Source organism: Aquarana catesbeiana, linkage group LG05 (assembly GCF_042186555.1).
Source record: "Aquarana catesbeiana isolate 2022-GZ linkage group LG05, ASM4218655v1, whole genome shotgun sequence".
Lineage (NCBI taxonomy): Eukaryota > Metazoa > Chordata > Amphibia > Anura > Ranidae > Aquarana > Aquarana catesbeiana.
In genome coordinates, this window is record NC_133328.1 from 146,960,425 (window position 1) to 146,975,874 (window position 15,450).

At 39.4% G+C, this 15,450-nt stretch overlaps 1 protein-coding gene and 1 pseudogene across 1 annotated transcript in view; one reads left to right on the plus strand and one right to left on the minus strand.

The window, feature by feature from the left end:
* Positions 1-15,450, plus strand: part of LRRC3B (leucine rich repeat containing 3B) — a 349,990-nt gene that overhangs the window by 253,013 nt on the left and 81,527 nt on the right. The window lies entirely within an intron of this gene.
* LOC141145966 (uncharacterized) lies at positions 880-1,781 on the minus strand (annotated as a pseudogene).

Sequence of the window (15,450 nt, forward strand, 5' to 3'; positions counted from 1 at the left end):
GGCGTACATCGGTGTGCGGCGGTCGGCAAGTGGTTAACTTTAGTAATTGTAGCACCGTTTTTGTTTTCTCCATTTTTTTTTAATAAGCAATCAGACCAGAGAATGGCCTTTATATACGGTACTATACTATATAGTATAGTATATACTATAATAGAGAAGTACCATCTAAGGGGCAAGACTATGGCAAAGGTCCTGCAGTCTTTGTCAAATTCTTCCCTACTGGCCAGTAATTTGGGCCCAAATCCAATGTTAGAGCATTTACTATTAAGACTGGTGTCCCCAGTAGTCAATACTGTTCCTTTCAGTAGAGTATGGTGGGGTATGGTCAGCGGCCACTCACCAACTCTTAGGGTGTCAGTAAAAAGAGCAACATTCCCACAAATCAGGAAATGTCCGCAATTCAGCCTCTCTGCTTCACCAACAACATGGCAAACTGACCTGACAGCAACCTCTTTCACTGTGTGTGTTCTTGCGAGTCCTCTCTGTGACTGCCCCTAGACCAGGAACAGTCCTTCCTTTTCCCTTCCTGCAGAGCTCTGGTCATACTGGGATCTATAGTCCCAGAGCTAATCTAAAACATGGACTGTCTCCCTGGTGACTACATTCTCCACAAGTCCTAGTTCCTTCCAGCAGGCCCATGTCATTCTCAGAATGCATAGCAGCTCTGTGTCCTCTACCTCTCTGTGTTCCTGGATTACAGGCAGATTTTCCTTTGGCTGCACATAGCCTGAAGCACAGCCTGGGACAAGAGCTTCTTCCCTACCTTTGTGTGCCCCAAAAAGGAAGTTGTGGTAATAAGCCCCTCCACATATGGTGGAATCTGGGATCTCCCTTTAAAATAAGAATGTGACTGTAGGCTATGATTACATAGCCTACACCTTATCTGGTTACTCCATACAATGCCTTTAACAATTCCTTTAAAATATCATTATTTTTATGACGCTGGCCACAATTTTGCAAAATTGGTGCCCATAATCCATTGCCTACACTTTTCTGCAAAATTCTAGCTAGGTCTTTCATATTCAAGTTGTATGTGTCTCTGACTCTCTGCAAATCACAAAACAATTTCATTAATCTATTTACATCATAGCGGGGTACCTGTCCTATCTCTCTTACAATGGCTTCCATCTCCTGTGGGCTTTAATTGTTTTGTGATCAATTGAACTTCACTTGAATTGTCAGTGTTCAATACAGTGGTTGTAGTGGTAGGAGCTGCTGGTATGCTTGGGGCTGCTTTTAACTCATCCCAGGGATATATTGGCTTATAATCTTTGGTGTCAAGCTTAATTTTAGAGGTATCATTTTGATGCGTGTAATTTAATTTTTCTGCCAATTTATCAAAAGCAATGTTAGCAGCATGTTTACATTCCTCCACCTGTTTCTCAACAACATCACACAATTTCGCCTTCTCATTCATTGCCTCCCCAGTAGTAATAGTATGTAACCTGACATTTGATATCCTCTCATTCAAGTCTTTCTTCATAACCTCATATCTCTGAGCCTGTTCTAGAATTTGTTGTTCTTTCCCCTTAATCTCCTCCATTAATTCTGTACAACAAGACAATAATCCCTGAATATACAGTAGATACCCTTACATTTATTTTCTTTTGTTTTCTTATCAAACACACTATCAGATAAAAAGCATTTAATTAAATCCCATGACTGTCTATATTCTTGATTATCTCATAAGGTCCTCCATGACTTTTTATATAATTTACCAGCCACATATTCACATTCTCTCCCTTAGTGCTATTTTCACAACCAGACCCAGCCAAAGCCATTGTGCAAAAAAAAAAGAAAAAAAAGTACTATTTAGAGAATAAGAAACAAGGTACACTTACCAACTACTTGGGTTCCTAGGCTTTAAATCTTCTCCAGGTCCTGGTCCTGGGGTTCAAAACATCCTTCCTGGGTCCTCACAGTCTTCTGTCACCTTACCAGATTGTTGTCATCGCCGATTTCTGTTACTGAGTCTGAAATGCTCTTCTGGTCATTTGGACAGCACCAAAATGAAGACCCCCCCGGACAAAAACAAGCCTTCTCTATTAACATATGTGTTGAGATCAGCATCAATCACTCTACTAATTTGCATCATAAACATCAGAGTAGAAAAGTTAAGGGATTGAAATGCTTACCAGTGGGGAAATCTAATCAAAATAAAAGAACTGTATTGGATCATGTTTTTGAGAATTCAGAGGGCATCCAGATACATAGGGACACTATGAAGGGCATAGTCGGGGGGGTGGATAGTCGCTAGGTGTGAGATCATGAAGTCAAAATCTGAATATTTTGTGGAATATGGTGTTTGGACTTACCCAGAAGGAAGTGGTATGCTGTTTGGACTTACCGAGAAGGAAGCGGTATGCTGTTTGGACTTATATGCAAGTTATTGCCATAAAAAGTGTTTGGGGACCCAGGCCCTGCCCCAGGGGACATGTGTCAATGCATGGCCATTTTTTGGGAGCAGTGATTTTATTAATGCTTAAAGTGAAACAATAAAAATGAAATATTCCTTTAAATATCATGCCTGGGGGGTGTCCTTAGTAAGCCTGTAAAGTAACGCATCTTTCCCATGTTTATAACAGTACTGCAGCAAAATGAAATGTCTGAAGGAAAAAATGTAATTTAAAATTGCTTGCGGCTGTAATGTATTGTCAGATCCCAGCATTATAGATAAAAATACCAAAAAAAATGGCACGGATGCCCCCCAAAAAACCATACCAGGCCCTTCAGGTCTGGTATGGATATTAAGGGGAACCCTGCACCAATTTTTTTTTAAAATAGCGTGGGTGTCCCCCAGGCCCCCAGGCACTATACTGTATACTCTGAACAGCAGTAACTGCAGAAAATTGGGCCTTAGGTGTTGGTGGTACCAGAACACTGTAAACGCTCACAGTTACTCTTGTTGGGCGCAGGAACATGGGCCCTGCTGTGAAATATTATATCAAGAATTGTAATTACATGCCCCTGGTAAACAGGGGCAGAAAAATTGGGCCTTGGGTGGTGTTGGTGCCACAACACTGTAACCCCTCACAGATACTCGTGTTGGGAGCAGGAACGGGCCCTGCTGTGAAATATTATACCAAAAGTTTTAATTATATGCCCCTATTAAACAGGAGCAGAAATATTGGGCCTTGGATGGTGGTGGTGCCACAACACAGTAACTCCTCACAGATACTCTTGTTGGGCGCAGGAATGGGCCCTGCTGCGAAGCATCACTGCCAGTTTCTTGTCCTTCTGTGGCACCCCCTCTCTCTAGGCTCACGTTACTCCCTTCCTCAACCTGGGAACCAACATTGGAGCCTTCAAATCGCTCCAGCAGCATTTAACCGACACTGTGGTCGAATAATTCTGGGGACTCCTCCATGCATGATGATGGGGCTACAGAAGGAGTGGACTGTGGAGCCTGAGGAATAGGCAGCTTTGGCAGCTACGTTGGAAGGCAAACTACTCTGAGCCTGGGTGACAGAGGATGAGGAGGATGAGGATGGCTTTGTTATCCACTCCACCAACTCTTCTGCATGTTGTGGCTCAATAACATGACCAGCAGCAGCAAAAAAGGACAAGCGTGCCCCACGGCCATCTGCAGAGGTTGCACCAAGTCCATTACTGCCCTCTTTGGTGGCCTTCCAGGCATGATGTATTTTTTGTTTTGCAACACCCTGTATTAGATACTGTGTACACCGCCTGAAGTGTATTAGAAAATGTACAACGACTGCACTGTATTGTATACTGTGTACACCACCAGAAGTGTAGTAGAAACTGTACACACTGTATTAGATACTGTGTGAACTGCCTGAAGTGTATTAGAAACAGTACACTGCAGAATGCACTGTAGATATAGGCTACACTGAATGCAGAGTATATATATATATATATATATATATATATATATATATACAGTGGGGTCGGAAAGTATTCAGACCCCCTTAAATTTTTCACTCTTTGTTATATTGCAGCCATTTGCTAAAATCATGTAATCATTTAAATTAATTTTTTTTCTCATTAATGTACACACAGCACCCCATATTGACAGAAAAACACAGAATTGTTGACATTTTTACAGATTTATTAAAAAAGAAAAACTAAAATATCACATGGTCCAAAGTATTCAGACCCTTTGCTCAGTATTTAGTAGAAGCACCCTTTTGATCTAATACAGCCATGAGTCTTTTTGGGAAAGATGCAACAAATTTTTCACACCTGGATTTGGGGATCCTCTGCCATTCCTCCTTGCAGATCCTCTCCAGTTCTGTCAGGTTGGATGGTAAACGTTGGTGGACAGCCAGCCGATCTCGCAGTGCATTATGGGGCATTCCGCGGTGCTTGAATTTCCCGCAAACGCCCCATATGTTCGGTTTGTTTTAGAACAAACGAACTCCCGATGTTCAAGTTGGACTTACGTTCAACTCGAACCGCGGGCTCATCCCTACTCATGATATGAAGGATGGAGTCTAGAAACTGTCCTACAATTTTACAGTGGCTAGAACATGGACTTTTTATTGAGCAGACTCAAACTTTTGTGTATAGCGATGTTTAATACAGTATTTATCATTACCATTATTGTTGAATTTTACATTATTTAACATTCCAGAGAGTTGTCAGAATCAATGAAAATATGGTTTTGAAACAACTTATTTTGGGATGCTACACAAGGGCTCAATTTTAAGTTTCAAAGAGGGATCTGGGTACTGATATAATATCAGGATTCAGTTTGGGTAGTTCAATTTGGAATAGGGTTGATATAGAGAGTCCAAATATAAGAGAACAAAATTTTGTGGGTGGATTACAGCAGATGCTGCTTAAAGGTGGAAGAGTAGATTTAAACACTAGCTGAAATGAAAATAGATATTCAGAACATTCACACCATTGCTGCAGATTTGCAGAACATTCAGATATCGGTGAGTACACTGAAGAAAACACTTCAAACCAATTATGTATCCAAGTCTATGGTGTTACCTAGGGCTGCAAGAAATCAAACAAGGAGAATTAATGAACTTTACTTTATTATTCAGTCTTATCAAAGACAGTGGTATTACTTGTATGAACTTTGCCCTTGCTAAAGTAAGGAACCTAGATACTCTTTGCAATAAAGATCGAATCAGGAAGCAGGAAATACCTCTGGCCGTTGACATCCCTACATGGTCAACAACACCCTTACCTGTATACAAGATAATCATTCTTGGTGAGGTGGAAGTGAGAAATTGCACTAATATACTGAAACATCTGCTACCACTAAGCAGGCTTATTGTCAAGGATAACCAAGTGTGGAAAACCATGGACCCCAACTGCTGTACCAGATGTGGCCAGGCCTGGCTTTGTTCCTGTTCTTTTGAGCGGCTGGAGTACATAGATGGCTGTGCTGTTGCACATTCTGGGAACTGCCTGGTTTGATTGCAAAAAGATGAACAAGCCTGGAAGAGGACAATTCATGGAGAAGACTCGAAAGTCTGTGCATTAGGGGTTCCCTCATTCACTTGGCAGAGACAAGTTCAGTGTCGGACATCTATCACAGGCTGGTGTGTGAACCTCACAGATGGACTGTTGACGATTTTACAGGAAGACATTCAAACCAATATCCAGATGAATCAAGTATCTGTGGACATTGAACAAACTTATCTTGACAATTGAGACTCTGTGACTTCCCCTTTATTCAAGAAAATACCACCACTTACAGTTCAATTGGATACATTATTTAAGAGGGATAGTAGGAAAATTACAGAATTGCAAGAACCCGGTGAAGGGAAACCTCATCAGTTCTAATAGAATTGCTAAAGAATTTCAGGAGCCTTGGTGGAGCATACCCAATAACACTTTTACTCACCCGATATTGAGAACTCTTTCCATGATTTTTGCGATAATTCAATTTATATTAATATGTTTTTAGTTTGGTTTATATTGTTGTGCTAAAAGACAATTAAGAACAGTTCAGAAAATAAGGAAAGCCTAGAGTTGGCATCAATCTTAAGAGCCAGAAATGTCTGAACAGAGCAGTTTGATTGGTTTTGAATCAATTCTAATTCAAACTGATTTAAGTGGGGGAATATAGTCTATGATTTATGTAGGATAGTGTACATGTAAAGTATATTCATATATATATTCTTGTCTCTGTGTCAAAACATGCAGGCCAGGTTTTGACACAAGCCAACTATATAACAAAATGAGGGTGGGTGACTCTTTGCTATGTTAATGTTGCGCAAGGCCACATTGGTATTTGGGTAACAGATTATTTATCTAATGATGCATTTCAACTAGTTATTGACTAAAGAAGAGACTGACCAACCAGGTATATTCTATATATCAAAAGAACAGATAATGACTCTGTGCTATGTTTAATGTTACCTCGGCCTTTGATTTAATTAAACAATGCAAATTTTCAAAGGAATGTGGAGTGTAGGCGGTCTGGTCAGATTCGGAAGGAATCGTAAAGATAATTGAACATCAAAAGGGGTCGTAAGTAGTTATTGGTTATGGTAGACAAAATGCTTATGCAATTTAGGAAATTTCCGGAGGTTTTTAAGACTGCAGCTGTCCATGGCTAAGAGGCATTATTTGTCACCCAGAAGGACAAAAGCAGATTAAAGGCCTAATAAACCTGGCCAATTGAATTGCTTGTCCTTGTCACCCTTTGGGAACAATGTGTATTAAAGGGCAGGTTCTTTTTGGCTAAATTGTGGCAGGAGGAACTGGGTCCTCTAAAGGTGTCTAAATGCTGCATGAATATTCAAGTATCCTGTCATCTACCTTGTCTGTACCTATGTTGGCTGTTCTGAAGTCTAAATAAATGCATCTCTCTGGATGAATGGAATTGCTGCGGGAATGACTTGAACTCAAATAATATTTATCAATTATCATCATTCCACTACTACATCACAACACTCATCCTTCAACATCTATATCACAACAGTGGCTAGATATCCAATCCTTCCTAGGGGAATGGGTATGAAAAAAAAAACACAAACACATATTTATCAAATTTCATAATAAAGTTTATTAATGTCCCCAGGAGTAAATCCACATCAATCCCAGCAATGTATCCATTATTGAAGTCATTCATCAAGATAATACACATCAGTCGCAATGACTGATGGGTAATCTGTATGCTTTGCACTTTTACTTGCACTCATGATGAATTCCCTGCAGCAATACCGCTGGGAAACCTGGGTGACGTCATTGACCACATTTGGTGACATGATCTGACCTGAAGCTGCTAGTGTAGCTCATGGAGACTCTGCTGATATAAGTACTCCAGAGCTCTACTGCTGTGTCTTCGGGTCATGGAAATGAAGGGCTTGCTTCTTTTTATACTGACATAAACTGTATATATTTTTTTACTTTAAGACACCCCTCCCACACACATACAGACATCTACTATTTTCTGAAACATCTGAAACTCTAGTGTGGGTTATTGCCCGAGCAGGGGTAGTGTTGTTTTTTCTTGTACCATTGCCATCTTATGTTTTTAATCTCTGTACATCAAGCTCAGGAGCTGTGGTTCAGTGATATAGAAGCTTAGGTTGACGTCATGTATTTTTTTTTTTACATTGCCTGTAAAAGACGTTTTAAAAATATATTTAGTTATATCTTATGCAGACAGCATCAGTGTCTGACACCTCTATATGTTTTGGAAGGACAAACACAAGCTCATCAGTATGCAGTTCTGTACAGTACATATGCAGCAGGCAAAAATGCAGAAAGAGATACAAACTAAATACCCAATACTTCTCATTATGGAGGAGCATGTAACCCCTTTCCTGTGACAATGCAAGCACTTTATGGTTGGCCCAGGGCCATCACATGGAAGTGAGGAGGTTCCTCCAACTCCAACTGGAGTGTCTCAGAATTTACACAAGACCATTGTTCATTTTTTGTAAGCTTAATGGAGCATGAAAAACACTGGTTAGATTACAAGCTGAAGGTTAGCCAAATCATTGTTTTTTATTTTTAGAAACAGCACTAGATACAGTACTTACCATAAAATGTAGAGTGTTCCATGTGGCTGCGTTAAGTTGAAATCTAAAGTCCCCTGCCCCTGGATATTCCCGCATCTGTGATCTTCTGATGCTGTGGGGTAATATGAACAGCTGCACCTGTGACAGGCACTTGTCAAGTGCTGACTATGCTCACGCTTTTTGCTCTGTGCTTAATTAATAGAATCTGTACTGTTGGTTCCCACATTGAAAAGTGCTCTATGAATGGAGGATGGGGTATTACACAATCTGTAACCATGTATGCCACAAGAAGTCTGTTGGCTTACAAATGGAAATGACCGGGTGGCTGTACAGTTGCAGGATCACTTCCACAGACTCCTTGAAACTGATAACCCTTGCACAACTTCCCCTAGAGTATCACTAATTTTTCCTAGTTAGCAAGGACCCAGAAGTGACAAGGTTTCTCTCACTTCTGGTTTCTTCTGTCACTTTCCCTGGCTGCTGTGGCCAGGAAGGAATCTAATGGAGCATATATTCTTACCTGCTGCAGAAAAATAATCTGGGTCATACACTGGTTTTCCTCCTTTCACATATTAAAAATTAGGTTGATACTGCTTGGGGTGGGGTGAGATTGTTGACAACAGTGTTATCCTTAGGGACACTGCAAAATTGGGTCTTCCATGCTGAAATTTCTGGAAAATTACCCCAGGATTCAGATCATCAAAGAGAAGGACAACTATTGGGTGGCCAAACTATTTGATCCGTGATACAAGGGTAAAATAGACAATATCCTGCCATTACTCCAAAGGGAGTCCAAAATGCTGCACTTTGAGGAAGTGTTGTATAAGAACCTTCTGCTGCATTTCTTGATGGTGTTAACCAATGTGCCTCAGATCCTCTGATCCCTAAAAGAAGGAGGCGTGGTGGTGGAGGCTGCCTCAATGCCAATTTTAAAAGTTGCATAGTATGTGCAAAGAGCTTCTGGCTTGCTCTGTAGTCAGTGTGTTGTCTGGTGGGGCCTTTAAACATGGCAGGAAGTTTTGTATTGGAGCGGACAATCTGCCTGTCCCTTGACAGTGCAAGCTGGCTCACTTTATCAAAAGGGACTGGTCATGGATTACAAATGATTACAAAACCAATGTTTGCAAAACTTCCATGTTTTATGCTACAGACTAAACTTCATCCAGCAACTCTTCCACCCAAAAAAATAAAAAATCATGCCACCATTGCCAGCTTCTGCTACCTCTCTTGGCCTTTTCTAGTGCTCAGGCAATGTCATGCAATGTTTTAACAGTTCAACTCCTGATGCAATAATTTTAATGTTTGCTTCAGGGTAAATCCTACAATGTGTATTAAAGTGTGTGGCCTATTCCAGTAATCAGGCATGACCTCATCTAAAAACAAAGAACATTCCTTATTCCTGTGTTGTGCCTTACACTTTGGCGGGATGTTCTGTTGCTCAGACACTGTTACTGCATTTTGATTTCTGTTGTTTTCTGCAGGGCAAATCCTTCACTGTACAGGCAGCTCCCAAGTTACATACATCTGACTTACATATAACTCATATTTACAAATAGAGGGAAACAGGAATTGAGAAGAAATCTACCCCTAGGAAGGTTGTTCACTCCTGTAAGAGTTATCATAGGAACAAGGTGTCTCCACTGAAGCTTTATCACCAATCCTTGTTTCCATGACAGCCCAAAATTTTCAAATTCCAATTGTCACGGGGACAGAAAGTAAGGTGAAATCTTCTTATCAGGGGCACAGACAACAAAACAAACATTACAGGAGTATTAGCCCTTCCCTATGCTATCCCCAAAAACATTTTTGTCTGGAGTTACACTTAAAAATGTACCTGTTACAAATTACATACAAATTCAACTTGAGAATAAATCTACAGAAACTGTAGAGAATGAACCTACAAGAACCTACAGAAATCTTGTTTGTAACTCTGGGACTGCCTGTACCTAAGTTTGTGGACAGTTCTGGTGCTCAAGCTTTATACAGGTGCCACACAATGTGTCAGAATCTCTACCTCAGCTACAAAAATTATAATGTTTGCTTAGGGATAAGTCCTGCAATGCGTTTCAAAGTTTGTGACCTATTCCAGTGCTCTAACAATGTAAAGGTGTAACATAATGTTTACATAACTCAGCTATTATGTGTTGTGCTTCAAAGTTTGCAGTCTGTTTTGGTGCTCAGACAATGTAAAGGTGCTTCACAATGTTTTTGAAGCTTGACCTCAGCTGCCAAATATCTAATGTTTGCTACATGGTAAATCATGTGTTGTGCCTCAAATTTGCAGACTATTCTGGTGCTCTGATTCTATCCTGCCACTCAAAAATATTTTTTGCTATTTTTTTCTCAGATAATACACTCTAATTTATATACTAAGAAAAATCCTGCCTATCCCTGCTTTCTTTATTTGAGACCTGACCATGTTGCTGACATACTGCTCAGACACTGTACAACTTTTTTGACTAGTGTCTCTTAGATATTACATTGTGATTTCTATTTCAAGATCAAACCTGCCTTGTCTCTCCCTCTCTAATTGTAGCCTAACAAAATTGCTTACATACTGCTCACCCATTGTGCAATATTTGTAGCTATTGTCTCTCAAATAATACACTGTAATTTCAATTTCAATATAAAACCTGCCATGTCCTTTCCTCCTGTATTACAAAATTGTGTAATTATTGTCTTTTAGATAATACATTGTAATTTCTATTTCAAGACAAAACCCGCTTTCTTTCTGGCTCAACCAAGCTGCTTACAGACTGTTCACCCACTGTAAAACATATCTATTGTTTCTCAGATAATACACTGTAATTTGAAAAGGTGCCTCATTGCTCCCTCTTAAACTGCATCGTAATCAAGCTGTTTACATATTGTGTATACACTGTATAATATTTGTGGCTTTTGTCTTTTAAATAATACACTCATTTATATTAAAATAAAAACCTGCATTGTACCATCCATTTGCTCCCTGGCCAATTTTTATCATTTGAATGGGCTGCCCTATGCGTGTTTGTCACGGGAAAAAAGCTCGGGCACCAAATTTTGTCCCTGTACCAGGCGCAATTTTAAGCGTGCATTTTGCTGCAATAATGGTGGCAAAATCTCACCACATTTGGGGTGGCATTAAGGATGAATGGCACCCAAACACACATCATGTGTTTATCCTTATTTACATTTGTGGGCAGAATCTTGCAGATTGCCCAAGTGTGCATGGGGCTTAAGAATTCAGGGTATCAGGAAGTCTATTTTTTTAAACTCAGTTTACAAAGCTTTAGCGCTATAATAACAATGATATTTGTTTTAGACATGTGACTGCAATTTTCAAAACCCATTGGGCATTTTAAAAATAGGTATCCTTATCCAGGTGAATTGAGCTATATGTCTGCCACTAAAAATTCTGAATTATGCCTGCCACTGACATGTCTGTGTGTGTTTAGGGAGACTTACAGAAGGTGGAAGATGTAGTGGAAGGATTTTCAGTAGTGTGGTGATTCCTATTCAAAGTTTTGTCTAATCAGTTGTTGGGAAAGTGACACAGGAATCTGAATAGTGATGTTACAGTGATATGTAAATTACAAAAGCTGCTTAACAGCACTAAAAATATTTTGGCATGCAAAATAGCTCATTCATAAGCATTTTACCTTGGATTTTCTTCCATAAAAATCACCATGTTACTGTGACAACCAAAAAAAAAATGTAATAATATATATTTTTTTTCAGCCATTGTCCTTAAATCTACATCATTTAAAATCAGTAGCCTTGTAATTCCTTACTCTATGGTGTACAATAATGGCAAAATTAAAGTGGAACTCTTTTCATATAACATCGGATAACAACATGCATGGGTCTCTTTTGCCTCTACTTGTTTTCCAGGACTGCACCACAATTCTCCTGCAAGTATTACAATAGTAGACTAATAATAAACATGCAACCTTTACAAATAAAAGGTACGCTAAATTCAGTTAATCTCCAGAGAATAGTTCCCAAACAAGTATCTCATTTACTATTGGTTTTTATTTATGTATGTATTTATTATTATTTTTGCATTCCCGACAGATGTAATGCAGGTACAGAATACAACTATGCTATAAATTTTAGAAAAAAAATATTGTGTTAGTTTCTGTTTGAAGCCTTAGGCTTCAGTGCAGCTGTACTGGATGTATTATAAATATTTCCCTTTTAAATTGATTGCTTTTTGTGTTGTATTCACAAATTCAATATCGTAGACTTAAAAAACTGCATTTGAAAAGTGTCACCTGTGTTACAGGCTATGCTGAAGCAGGAAAGCATCCATTTATGTGGACATTTGTGCAGCAGTGTTTTCTCATAGATATGAGTAGAAAAGAGACAATGCAGCATGGATAAGGATGTCAAGGGATGTTGCCAGGCTTATAAAATGCCCAGGGCACCCCTCAGAGGAAATATCTGCAACGTGCTAGGCTCGCTGCAGCAAATAATGAGCCTTGCCAAAGAGAGCATGGTTTTAGAAGGCATAGTTAAAAACTGCCTGAGCCTCTAAGCTTACACACTCCAACTACCACAATGTGTTCTCTGCTTTGTCAGAACAGAAGTAACACCATGATAGTCTTCACAGTAAAGAATATCTTCAAAATAAATACTGAATTAAGTGAGTTTGGATTTTCTTTTATTTAATAAAAAAAAGTATACATCTAGATACAAATATGAGTTTGGTTTCACCAATAACTCTTTAGGACCATTTGTGTAATCTCTTTGAGACCAGTATTGTCCTTTCTTTAATACTACAGTAGCCTATTCCAGCTGTAGTCTTAAAGAAGTACTCAGTAAAACACACCTCTTTCTTTAACTTAGTTGTTATCAAGACCCCAACACAAGGAACCTCATCTGTTCCTGATCTTCTTTGTGAAGCCTGATTAACATTGGCATTGCCCTTCCACGTGCTCCTTGCTGCAAAGGCCAGTTATTGGTGGGGGTAGTGGCCATTTGTTTGTGAAAGTGCACACTTCTCCTCAGGCCACATGCTCTACCATTTCACAATGTTGCCTGTAACCATGCCTTGTTACTACACTATCTGATGACTCCTACAACATGGCCCCCAAAGCCAATAACTTGGGGAAACATTTAGTTCACTTTAATACCCATCTAGCCTCCTAATGGAGGTTTTCAGCATCTTTACCAATGCTGAGATTGTTCGCAAATAACAAAACGTAATAAATACTTTACATCCAGTTATTATATAGCATGTTCATTCAATAATCAATGATATTTTCTACTTTTTGCTATAACAAAAATAAACTAAATTTGTGCAGTACAACCCCCCCCCCCCCCCATGACCCCATTCTGGAAAGTAGACACCCCAAGGAATTTGCTGAGAGGCTTGTTGAGCACATTGAATATTTTATTTTTTTGTCACAAGTGATTGAAAAATGACAACAACAAAAAAAATTACACAAAGTTGTCACTAAAATGATATATTGCTCAAACATGGCATTTTGCATATGTGAAATTACACCCAAAAATACATTCTGCTGCTTCTCCTGAGTACGGGTATACCACATGTGTGGGACTTTTTGGCACTCTAGCCGCATACAGGACCCCAAAAACCAAGCACCGCCTTCAGGCTTTCAAAGGGTGTAAATTTTTGTTTTCACTCCTCATTACCTATCACAGTTTTGGAGGCCATGAAATGCCCAGAAAGCACACCCCCCCCCCCCCCAAATGACCCTATTTTGGAAAGTAGACACCCCAAGCTATTTGCTGAGAGGCATGTTGAGTATTTTGCAGATCTTGCTTTTTGTCACAAAGTTTTGAAAATTGAAAAAAGAAAAAAAAAAATTTCCTTTTCTTTCTTCATTTTCCAAAACAAATGAGAGCTGCAAAATGCTCACCATGCTTCTTAGCAAATACCTTGGTGTTTCTACTTTCCAAAATGGGGTCATTTGGGGGGGTTGTGCTATCTTGACATTTCAGGGCCTCCTAAACTCCAAACACTTTTTTGAATTTTAATGCACTAAAACACACTATATTGCTGAAATGTTTGGTAAAATATAAAAGATGATCTTATGCCGAGTACCTAGATACCAAACACGTCGTGCTTTAAAATTGCACGCAACCGTGCAGCAGCGACAAACTACATACATTTTTAAAAGCCTTTAAAAGCCCTTACGATTCTTGGTCTGATGAGACCAAGATAGAACTTTTTGGCCTTAATTCTAAGCGGTATGTGTGGAGAAAACCAGGCACTGCTCATCACCTGTCCAATACAGTCCCAACAGTGAAGCATGGTGGTGGCAGCATCATGCTGTGGGGGTGTTTTTCAGCTGCAGGGACAGGACGACTGGCTGCGAGGGAAAGATGAATGCGGCCAAGTACAGGGATATCCTGGACGAAAACCTTCTTCAGAGTGCTCAGGACCTCAGACTGGGCCGAAGGTTTACCTTCCAACAAGACAATGACCCTAAGCACACAGCTAAAATAACGAAGGAGTGGCTTTACAACAAATCCATGACTGTTCTTGAATGGCCCAGCCTGACTTAAACCTAATTGAGCATCTCTGGAGAGACCTAAAAATGGCTGTCCACCAACATTTCCCATCCAACCTGACAGAACTTGAGAGGATCTACAAGGAGGAATGGCAGAGAATCCCCAAATCTAGGTGTGAAAAACTTGTTGCATCTTTCCCAAAAAGACTCATGGCTGTATTAGATCAAAAGGGTGCTTCTACTAAATACTGAGCAAAGGGTCTGAATACTTAGGACCATGTGATGTTTCAGTTTTTCTTTTTTAATAAATCTGCAAAAATGTCAACAATTCTGTGTCTTTCTGTCAATATGCGGTGCTGTGTGTACATTAATGAGGAAAAAAAAAGAACTTAAATGATTTTAGCAAATGACTGCAATATAACAAAGAGTGAAACATTTAAGGGGGTCTGAATACTTTCCGTCGCCACTGTATATATATCCACTGTATCCAGTTTAGCTAGATCTGACTGCAGGCCGTTCCCGATGTACTGTTTCTAATATACTTCAGGCAGGCAGGTGATTCAGTTAGCTGCAGTGTATTTAATATATATATATATATATATATATATATATATATATATATATATATATACAGTCAGTCTCATATATATATATATATATATATATATATACACTGCATACAGTTTACCTATATCTCACTGCAGGCCGTTCCAGGTGTACTGTTTCTAATATACTTCAGGTGGTGTACACAGTATACAGTGCAGTTGCTCATACTTTTCTGGTGGTCAGTACAGTACACCCATAGTTGTTATTAAACTTCTGTTGGTGTACACAGTACCATGCACCCCTAGTGCAGTTGCTACTACTTTCTTGATGATGTACACAATACATACAGTGCACACATAGTTGTTATTACACTACTGTTGGTGTACACAGTACCGTGCACCCCTAGTGCAGTTGCTACTACTTTCCTGGTGGTGTACACAGTACACAATACAGTGTAGTGTTTTTTTGCTAAACAAAATTTACAGCATGTCCGG